Genomic DNA, 10,750 nt, shown 5'->3' with positions numbered 1-10,750 from the left:
TGCTGAAGTGTACTGGATGGTGCATCTCGATTAGATGCTCTCATTACATGTTGTCTTTTGTGTTTCGGTTTAATAATAGGCCTGGGCATACAGTTTACAATTTAGCGTTGGGTTGATATCTATGAGGTCCCTCACCCCTGCAATTCTAACTTTTGTCTGCATAACTAAGTTAAGTCTTCTTTAGTGATGCTTTAATTGGGAATTTTTGTATAAATATTCAAGAGTTTTTTTTTTCATGGGCAAGAGTTCAGGGAAGATATCTTTTACAATATATAGCTTGCCAGTTTTGATTAAATACATTATTTATGCCACCTGCTGGTCTTTTTAGGACTCATTTTTTCATTATTAAAATTTTTTACATTGATTTGTATTTATGCTATACACACATGTGTCTAAAACAATCCTTCAGTCAAATCCATAAATGTTTTGTGAGGAATGGACTGAGTGGTAGAACTTGACTCTCACCCCTACCTTCTGTTTTTAAAATGTCCCCTCGCCAAGGCCAATTTAAAAGGATACTTATTAGGGGAGAGATAGTATTCTCTAGTCTAGACTAACATTCCTAAACAGCATATATTTTAGACTTCAAAGACTTGATGAATATCAAAAAAGCATATGGTCCTGGTGAATAGTGAAGTTTGTCATCTCTACACATGTAAAATAGCTCATTTAGCTAGAAAATCATGAAATGACTCTTTCTGGAAGGAACACTTGTAACAAAGGTAACAAAGCCATTTAAGCTGTTTTATCCTCCCATTACCATCTGTCACCCCTCTCCTCTTACCTCCTCCTTGTGGTACATAATCACATTGGAAGAATTCTCTGCATAATCCAGGGTTGATTTTCCTCATTTAAAATTCATATACATGCCTCAGAGTACTATGGGAGACTAATGGGGAGCAAATTGAAGTGCTCATAGAACCCCCTAAATTGACTTGGGGTGGAGTAACATTCTTTTAATTCTAAGAGAAACATGTTAATTGTAGTAACTTTGGAAAATGCAGGCAAGCACAAAGAAGGAAATAAAAATAATCTATAATAAGCCAAACTCCCAAAGAAAAGCAGAATAAACATATTGGTGAATATCTTTTCCAGATACCATTACACTCTTTTCTTAAAAAAAAAAAAAAGCAAATTGGCATAGTCTAAGGATAATGCCTTACCTACTGTTTTGTAACTTGGTTTTTCACTTATCAATAGTCATTTCCCCATTTCATTATTCTTCTAACATCTGGAATTCCATTACCTAGACAAACTGTACTAGATTTAACTAGTCCTGTATTTATGGCTCTTTGGCTTGTGGCCATATTTTTGGATGAGAAAAATAAGCTGCAATAGCGTTTTGGTACATACATCTTTGTGCATATCTCTGATGCTTTCCTTAGGACAACGTGGGAAATTCATAGCAGCAGAATTTGCAGGGTCAAAAGTTAAGAACATTTTTCAGGTTCTCAGTCCATATTAAATGATGCTTGACATCTCCCAGAAGAAGGACAATTGTCGGGGTTATATCCTCAGGCAGGTTTTAGTGTTTGCTTCCCCCAATCTCACTTTAGAGTTCTACAGAGGAGAGAGCTGCCTAGTCTTTTTGGCTCTGAAGGGAGTTCCTGAAAAGTGTGGGAAATCTTTTATTTTATTTATTTATTTATTTGTTTGTTTGTTTATTTATTTTGAGGAAGATTAGCCCTGAGCTAACATCTGCTGCCAATCCTCCTCTTTTTGCTGAGGAAGACTGGCCCTGAGCTAACATCCGTGCCCATCTTCCTCTGCTTTACGTGGGATGCCTGCCACAGCATGGCTTGACAAGTGGCACTTAGGTCCGTGCTCGGGATCTGAACCTGTGAACCCAGGCTACCGAAGCAGAACTGCGGACTTAACCGCTGTGCCACTGGGCCGGCCCTGGAAATCTTTTAAAATGACAATAAAATCTTGTTTTAAATTGATGGCTGGTAACAGAGATATAAACAACAATCCAGACAGAGATCTATAAAATCCTAGGATATTTTAACTGAGAAGGTTTCAGAGAATACCTGTTCTATCCAAACTACAGAACAGAGGGTAAAGTATATTTTCTTAAACTTTTTTTTTTCAGTACCTAAAACGTGCACAATAGGACTGATATGAACAGCTGCCCAGGCCACACATAGCACACCTCCAGGGGTGCCATTCAAATTTGGATAGTGCTCCCTTGGGCTGCACAATCCAGCAGCACTTTGCATACAGTATACAATTCAAAGGTTCAAAAAGGGTATAAGTGAGAAGTTAATTTCTCTGCCACCTTGTCTGGTAGCTGTCCTTTCTGGAGCAACAGCTCAGTCTTTGGATGTCCTTCCCGAGATATTCTCTGCACACACAAATATTACATATGTATTAGTCTTTTCTTTCCTAGCAAATACTGGTATATTATAGACACTGTACTGATCCTTCCTTTGTTTACCTAACAATCGATCTTAGTGGTTGTTCCATATCAGTATATCTTGGGCTACCTCCTCCTCCTTTTTCAGCTGAATGATAGTCCACTGAGTGACTGCTAGGACTCTTTCTTCATAAGCAGGAGATTGTGGTATTATTAGTAATAAGGTGAGCCAGCCGGTGGTGCAGTGGTTAAGTTCACACATTCCACTTCGGCGACCCGGGGGTTCGCTGGTTTGGATCCCGGTGCGGACATGGCACTGCTCGTCAAGCCATGCCATGGCAGGCGTCCCACATATAAAGTGGAGGAAGATGGGCACGGATGTGAGCTCAGGGCCAGGCTTCCTCAGCAAAAAGAGGATTGGTGGCAGATGTTAGCTCAGGGCTAATCTTCCTAAAAATAAATAAATAAATAAAATAAAGTAAAAAGAAATAAGGAACAATGAAGGAACAAAATTTAGGGAGCATTAGGATAAATTATGGTATGGACATGCTGAGTCTTATAACTAGGAATGCAAAGCAGAAGCTGTTTGTAAAAGGAGTCAGGGTTAGAGAAATGGATTTAGGAGTCATCCAAAGCATTAGGATACAGGCTGAGCTGTTGTAACAAATATGTCTCAAATTCAGTGGCTTAGAGGCTGGCCCCATGGCCCAGTGGTTAAGTTCATGTGCTCCATTTTGGCAGCCTGGGGTTTCGCTGGTTCAGATCCTGGGTGTGGACATGGCACCACTCATCAAGCCATGTTGAGGTGGCGTCCCACATAGCACAACCAGAAGGACCTACAGCTAGAATATACAACTCTGTACTGGGGGGCTTTGGGGAGAAGAAGGAAAAAAAAAGATCGGCAACAGATGTTAGCTCAGGTGCCAATCTTTAGGAAAAAAAAATTCAGTGGCTTAAACAATATAGAAGTTTATGTCTATCTCATGTAACAGCCACACATAGTCAGTCTAGGGTTCATAGAGTTGCGCTGTCATTTTCTACCTAGGGCTTCCATCTCTAGCTCCAGCTCCTGCCACAGCATCATCATCCCAGCCAGCAAGAAGGAGCAAAGACAAGTGGAGGGTACGCCTCATACTTTAAGAGCATGACGAGGAAGTGGCCCGCATCATTTCTCACATCCAGTTGGCCAAAATAAGTCACATGTCTCACGTCCTATGGCCAGCTGCAGGACTGCTTGCTTTATCAGGCTGAGTTCCAATAACAAAAGTGAAAGAGAGGACAAATATTGGTGGAAGCTAGCAATCTTTGCCACATTCATGGAGGCTGTTAGGTTAGGCTCCTTAGGGAAAAAAAGACTCTGAGGGAGATTCATGGGCAGGACTTTTTTTCTTTACTGTGGTATAATATAACATAAAATTCACCATTTTAATAATTTTTAATTGTACAGTTCAGTGGAATTAAATGCATTTAAATTTCTTTACAACCATCACCACTATTCATCTTCAGAACCTTTTATTTCCCTAAACTGAAACTCTGTACCCCTTAAACACTAATGCCCCATTCCCTGTGTGCAGGGTTTTCTTGGGGAACCGCCCTCAGGGTTAACACCTGTGTGGGAGTGAATGCAGGAGGAGAGGGCAGCCGGAGGGGCTCAGCTGCAGCACAGTTGCAATAGAGACCTCAGCTGAGCCGGTGGGAGCTCTGGAACAGGGATGGGCCTTCAGAGGGGTCCCAACTTGAAGCAAGGGGCCTGGACTTTAAACCCAGGCAGGGCAAATGATCTGGGCTGAGACGGCGCTCATCAGCTAAAGCCAAATCCTAGAGAAGGACTCAGCTAAGAGTTTTTGGCAGCAAACACACCCAGTGTCTGGGAGAATGAGCGACTCAGTCCAGAACAGAGGAACAGGGCAGCGCACCACAGCATCCATGACAATCTATCTCTTACGCCACTCAGACCTACTTACTTCCTATAATAAATTCAGCTCTCCAGAATTCTGATTGGTCTCTTTTCCTGGGGGAAACTGACAGTGGGAAGGTTAGTAGGGTGGACTCAGCCCTCACTACTGAAGCTGGTCTCCAAGTGCCACTAAAACTCATGGTTTCCCTGCTCCGTTACCCGTTCTAGAGTTCCCTCAGCCTCAGCCAGCATCTCCGCTGGTCTAGGTGGCTTCCTTGGTGGTCTGGGTGACCCATATCCTCATCCCTATCTTTCAGTCTTTCTCCTTTCAGACCCCTGATGAAGTTGCCAAGCTATTCAGGGCTGCCCATATATTCTTACCTCAGGCCACTTCTCTTTCCACACAAAATAGATGACTACAGCCTAAGGGGCAAGCCTCTCGTCACCAGAAACTTCTTAGACTGGCCACAGTTTAAGTGCATTTATCCATTTACCTTCAAAATTGAGCAAGGGACTCCCAAGTAACACCCCAACAGATCATCTGAACACGCCAGCACAGCCACGGTGTGAACTGAGGGAGAGGCACCAGTGTACCAGTGGTGGATGACATGGGGGTCTGGATCACCTACTTTTGCAGCTTACTTGTGCCTTCTGACCCTGCTCTTGCCTGACCCGAGATGTACCACTTCCATTGTGTAATGGATGGGCCTGATAGAAACAATATTGTAACAGGCAGCCTTGGTTACGTATGCACTTGATATCCCGTAATCAGTCCTTCTGTCTCTGCCAGAGCACAGGAGCATATTTGGAGTTATTTTTCAAATGTTGGAAAATTCTTCACTGAAGTTGGCCTAGCCTTGCTCCAGTATCCTAGAGGTGTACATGGTGATTCTCCTCTTGGAAGTTGCCATAAGTTTCCACATGGCGTCCTTTCCCACCACTGATACTTCTAACATCATAATGTTTGCTGGGTCATATTCCTCAAGTGGCAGCGCTGCTCTTGATCATCCTTCTTTGATTTCTTGTCTAGATTGAGAGGCCGCTGCATTATTTATAAGCAAGTGGGAGCACTAGTCCTTAACAGGAATAGTGGGCCATTTCCCCCAGCCCAGAGGTTTAGAGGGATCTGCAGTTTCAAGGTTTTTGAGTGCATCCCGTGTTCCAGCTCAAGTCTCAGGATTTTACTTCTTAATTAAGGCCCTGACCTTGGCACAGCAGACTAGAGAATTCAAATTTCTGTGGAGTTCTGCTACTCCTATAATTAAGTCCAGGGTCCCATCCTAAGACTTTTTTGCCCTCTGGCTACAGTAGATGCAAGTCTCTGTATATGATTTGAAGGAGGCCATCTGTTTTTCACACTTGACGTTCGATTAATGATTAATCACTCTTAGTCTTTGATGTCTTTCTCCAGTGCATCAATGACACTCAGAAAGAGCCATCTGATTCCTTGTCCTTATGGTTAGTACTTTCTCCAATCTCTCAAAAGCTGGCCATCCCCTTCCACTAGTATTCCATCCAAGTTCACCAACAGTGAAAGTTTTAACAGTTATGCTGTACGCCAGGAGGTTGTAGTGTTCCTCCAGTGTACCACCAGTGATGGAGTACTCATTGCCAGATATCAGATGGGTGGCCCAGTTCCAAAAATCTCATTTTAGAGTCTACTTCCTTAAACTACTCCTGGCACCAACTGTCTTAGTTTGGGTTCTTCAGGAAACAGACTCTGGGTTGAAGATTTTGTGCAAATTGTTTATTGAGGAATGTTCTCAGGATCAACACCTATAGAACTGGACAGAAGGAGGAGCTGAATTGCAACATGGTCACAGCAAAAACCAGGGGAATTCTGGAGTAGGTATGGCTGGCCCTTCAAAGTTATCCACCTTGAATCAGGTCGGCTGGCCCTGCTCATTCCCCCATGGAGCAAACTTTGGATGCGGGCTTTCCCCAGGGAGATGTGACCTTGGGTGAGGTTGCTGTCTTTGCGTGGGGGATCAGTACAGAAGCAGGGGGATCTGGGTGATATAGCAGTATCTACCACAGAGATTATAACTAAAATTGCAAGAGAGGATTAGAGAAAAAAGGGAGTTCAGGATAGTTCAGTGGAGAGACTCCTACATTTATGTGACAACAGGAATAAGAATTGTCAGAAAAGGAGACACTAGAGATGTAGGAGAACGTGGAGGCAGAGAGCCATGGAAAACAAGGAAGCAAGTAGGAGGAATCCACAGGAAGCTTGGAGTTTATTAATCAGTGTACTAATTTAAAGACAAGGAGCTCCAGAGCAGAAAGACTAAGTGGGTTCATTCCAATTCATCCACTAAGTTAGTGGCAAAGCCAGGACCAGCATGCAGGTTTTCTGATTCCCTGTCCAATGTTCTTAGCTCTAGGTTTCCTCCTAGCATCATGTGTAGGTGATCTCTTTCTTATTCACGTTTGAATGAGAGCAGGGAAAAATTAAATTAGCGAGACTCTGGAATGTTCCATTTGTGAGAGCTTGGTTCCTAACGCCATTACCTCTTACAAAAAATTTCTTGAATTATATATATTATTACATTAGTTCTTCCTTTCACGTTGAGTAATGCCCACACAGTGACATTATTGAATGTGAAGAGAGTTACTAACAAGTCTATAGATTATTTTTTAAAAAGTTATTAAACTTATGGAAGAATTCTTCTCCAGATCAGATTGGCTGCCTAATTTGTTACAGGCTTATGACAGAAACAAGAGATGTTACTTTCATTTCTCTGCTTTAAATATAAGGCCGAACCTAGTAATACCTTCTTTTTCTCTTTTTTTAAAACTTATCATGGTGTGCCAGAAATGTTTAGTTGAAAAAAACTTACCAGATGAGAGGGGTTAAATTATCATTGTGATGTTATAAACTGGAACAGTTAATTTAGTCTTGTGCATCCAGACTTGTGGTTATTTTAGAACAAAAGTTCCCTGAAAAAAAACTGATGATTTGTCCCTGAGATCTGGTACTGTAATACTTAGTCTCTATATAGCTTTAGAGTTTGCAATGAAAGGCCCCATGCCTAGTATGGGGCATATGGGCCCAACATAGAGACATTAAGAAGATATTGAAAATTAGGGCTTAAAATTCCCAGATAGCCTTGTGGGAGAAAACAGTTTTCACAAAGGCCTGAGGACTGAAGCAGATTCTATTGTCATTGTACCCTCTTTACCATGTGATGTGTCCGGTGATGGAAGGACTGAGGGCTTGGGCACACTGAAGACACTAAACATGGGCTGTGAGGAGAGCAGAGGGAAGATAGGGCTTTTCTTCCTCCCTATTCCCCTCTGCTTTTTGGGGGGAAACAGGAGGTCACTCTTTCCACTTGTTTTGTTTTGTTTTGTTTTGCTTTGCTTTTTGACACTGGTGACAACTTCTTTTACTAGACCAATAATTTTTATTCAGATATTATAATTATGACCACTAATAGCATGTTCAAAAATATTCTGAGTCAACAGTATATCTGTACTCTATCCAATGGCTCTAAGAATATTTAATTTCAATATGTTCATGAACAGAACTTTGAGGCAGATCCCAAGGGGGCTCAAATTCTACATATTTACTGGTCACTTAAACCGTTAAGTTCAGTGACATTGGTCAATATGGGTCATATTTCCTCTCAAAATACATTCATGTACAAATGTAGTAAATTAAATTTACTTGAGTTAATTTTTAATTCTGAGATGAGAAATGAAGTAATCCAAAAAACGACAATTTATTCAGAGACCTAATATCTTCAATCATGTTCTAAAGCTAAAACAGATTTATGAACATGAACATGTGGATCCTTGAAAATATCTGGAAAATCGAAATGTTCAATTTTCAATTAAGACCTTTTCCATTGTATGTAGAGAACGTTAAGAAGCAGCTTGTTCTCTCAGGAGGGAACCTACATTTGTTGAGCTCATCAGACTGATGTCTAAAATCCAAACACCAATATACTGATCTACAATAAGAAAGATATCGTTGCTCACACTTTAGTCCTTGTATTAGCATAATAATGACTGCATTTTCTCCCAGGAGGTGGACTATATTTCTAACTATCTTCTGGGCCACAAAACAAGTCTCAATAAATTTAAAGGGATCAAGTCATACAAAGTGTTTTCTTTGACCAAAGAGAATTAAATTAGAAGTAAATAACAGAAAAATATCTGGAAAATCTCCAAATAATTAGAAACTAAATCACATACTCTATTTAACTTGTGGGTCAAAAAAGAAAGCAAAAAAAGAAATTAGAAAGTATTTTGAACTGAATGAAAATGAAAACAACATATCAACGTCTGTGGATGCAACTAAGGCAGTATTTTAAGGTAAATTTATAGCACTAAACATCTGTGTTAGAAAAGAAGAAAGGTCTCAAATCAATGACCTTAGCTTCCACCTTCAGACACTAGCAAGAGAAGACCAAATTAAAACCAAAGTACATAGAAGAAAGGAAATAATAAAGAGCAGAGATCAATGAAATAGAAAGCAGAAAAATAATAGAGAAAATCATGAAACCAAAAGGTGGTTCTTTGAGAGGATCAATGAAATTGACAAACCTCTAGCCAAATTCATCAGAGGAAAAGAAAGAGAGAAAAGACACAAATTACCAATATCAAGAATGACAGAGAAAACATCATTATAGATCCTATACACATTAAAAGGATCACAAGGTAATATTATAGATAACTTTTTGCCAATAAATTTAATGACTTCGATGAAATGGACATGTTCCTTGAAAGATGCAAAGTACCAAAGTTCATTTAAGAAGAAATATATAACCTAAATAGCCTTATATCTACTAAAGAAAGTGATTTGTTGTTAAAAACCTTCCCACAAAGAAAACGCTAGGCCCAAAAGCTTCACTGAGAAATCTGCCAAATATTTAAAGAGGAAATAACACCAATTTTACATAAAGTTTTCCAGAAAATGAAGGAAGAGGAATGCTTTTCTACACATTCTATGAAGTCAGCATTACCTTGATACCAAAACCATCAAGGATGTTACAAAAAAAAGAAAACTACAGACCAATAACCCTCATGAAGATAGATGTAAAATCATTAATAAAATATTAGCACATTAAATCTAATAATGTATAAAATGGATAATGCATTATGACTAAGTAGGATTTATACCAGGAATGTAAGGTTTAATATTCAAAAATCAATTATATAATTCACCACCCTGATAGACCAAAGGAAAAAACCATGTGACCATCTCAACAGTTGAAAATAAAAGCATTTGATGAATTCAACATCCATTTGCCTAAACGCTCTCAGTAAACTAGGAATAGAAGGGAACTTTCTCAATCTGATGCAGCGTATCTATGAAAATCCTACAGCTAGCATCACACTTAACAGTGTAAGATCAAATGCTTTCCTCCTAAGATCAAGAACAAGGCAAGGATGCCCACTCTAGCCCCGTCTATTGAATGAACATTGGGCTGGACTTCCTAGACAGTTCAATAAAGCAAGCAAGCAAGAAAGAAATTTCTTTCATTTTTTCCTCCAGAGTGGAAGAGAAGAAGTAAAATTCTTTTTATTCACATAAGACATTGTTATCTATGTAAAATCTTAAAGCATCGACAAAAAGCTACTAGAACTAATAAATTTAGCAAGTTCACAGGATACAAGGTCAGTACACAAAAAGCTCTTATATTTCTACATACTAGCAACAAACAATCAAAAAATTAAAATAAAAAATCATTTAGCATAAAAAATGAACTGGTGATAAATTTAATATAAAATGTGCAAGACATGCACTGAAACTATAAAATATTGGTGAGAGAAATTAAAGAATATATACATAAATAGAAAGACATCCTGTGTTCATGGATTAGAAGACTTAATATTGTTAAGATGATAATATTGCCCAAAGAAATCTGCAGATTCACTGCAATCCTTATCAAAATCCCAATGGCCTTTTTTGCAGTAATGGAAAAGTTAATTCCAAAATTTCTATGGAATCGCAAAGGATTCTAAGTAACCAAAACAATCTTGAAAAAGAACAAAGCAAGAGGACTCACACTTCCCAATTTCAAAACTTATTACAAAGCTTCCATAATCAAAACACTGCGGTGTGAGGATAGCCATATACGTGAATGGAATAGAATTGAGAGTCCAGAAATAAACCCATTCATTTATGGTCGATTGATTTTCAACAAGAATGTTAATACTATTCAATGAGGAAAGAATAGTCTCCTCAACAAATGGTGCTGAGACAACTGGATATGTACATGCAAAAGAATGAAGTAGGACCCTACCTCACATCACAGGCAAAAATTAACTCAAAATGTATCAAAGACCTAAAAGTAGGAGCTAAACTATAAAACTCTTATAAAAAAATATAGGGCTAAATCTTCATGACCCTGGATTTCACAATGGTTTCTTAGATTTGACACCAAAAACACAAGTAACAAAAGAAAAAATAGATAAATGGGACTTCATCAAAATTAAAAATTTTTATGCATTAAGGGACATTATCAAGAGAGTGAAAAGGCAACTCA

The sequence above is a fragment of the Equus przewalskii genome, chromosome 14, assembly GCF_037783145.1.
Source record: "Equus przewalskii isolate Varuska chromosome 14, EquPr2, whole genome shotgun sequence".
NCBI lineage: Eukaryota > Metazoa > Chordata > Mammalia > Perissodactyla > Equidae > Equus > Equus przewalskii.
The sequence above is the reverse complement of the archived record's forward strand: the minus strand, read 5'-3'. Positions refer to the sequence as shown.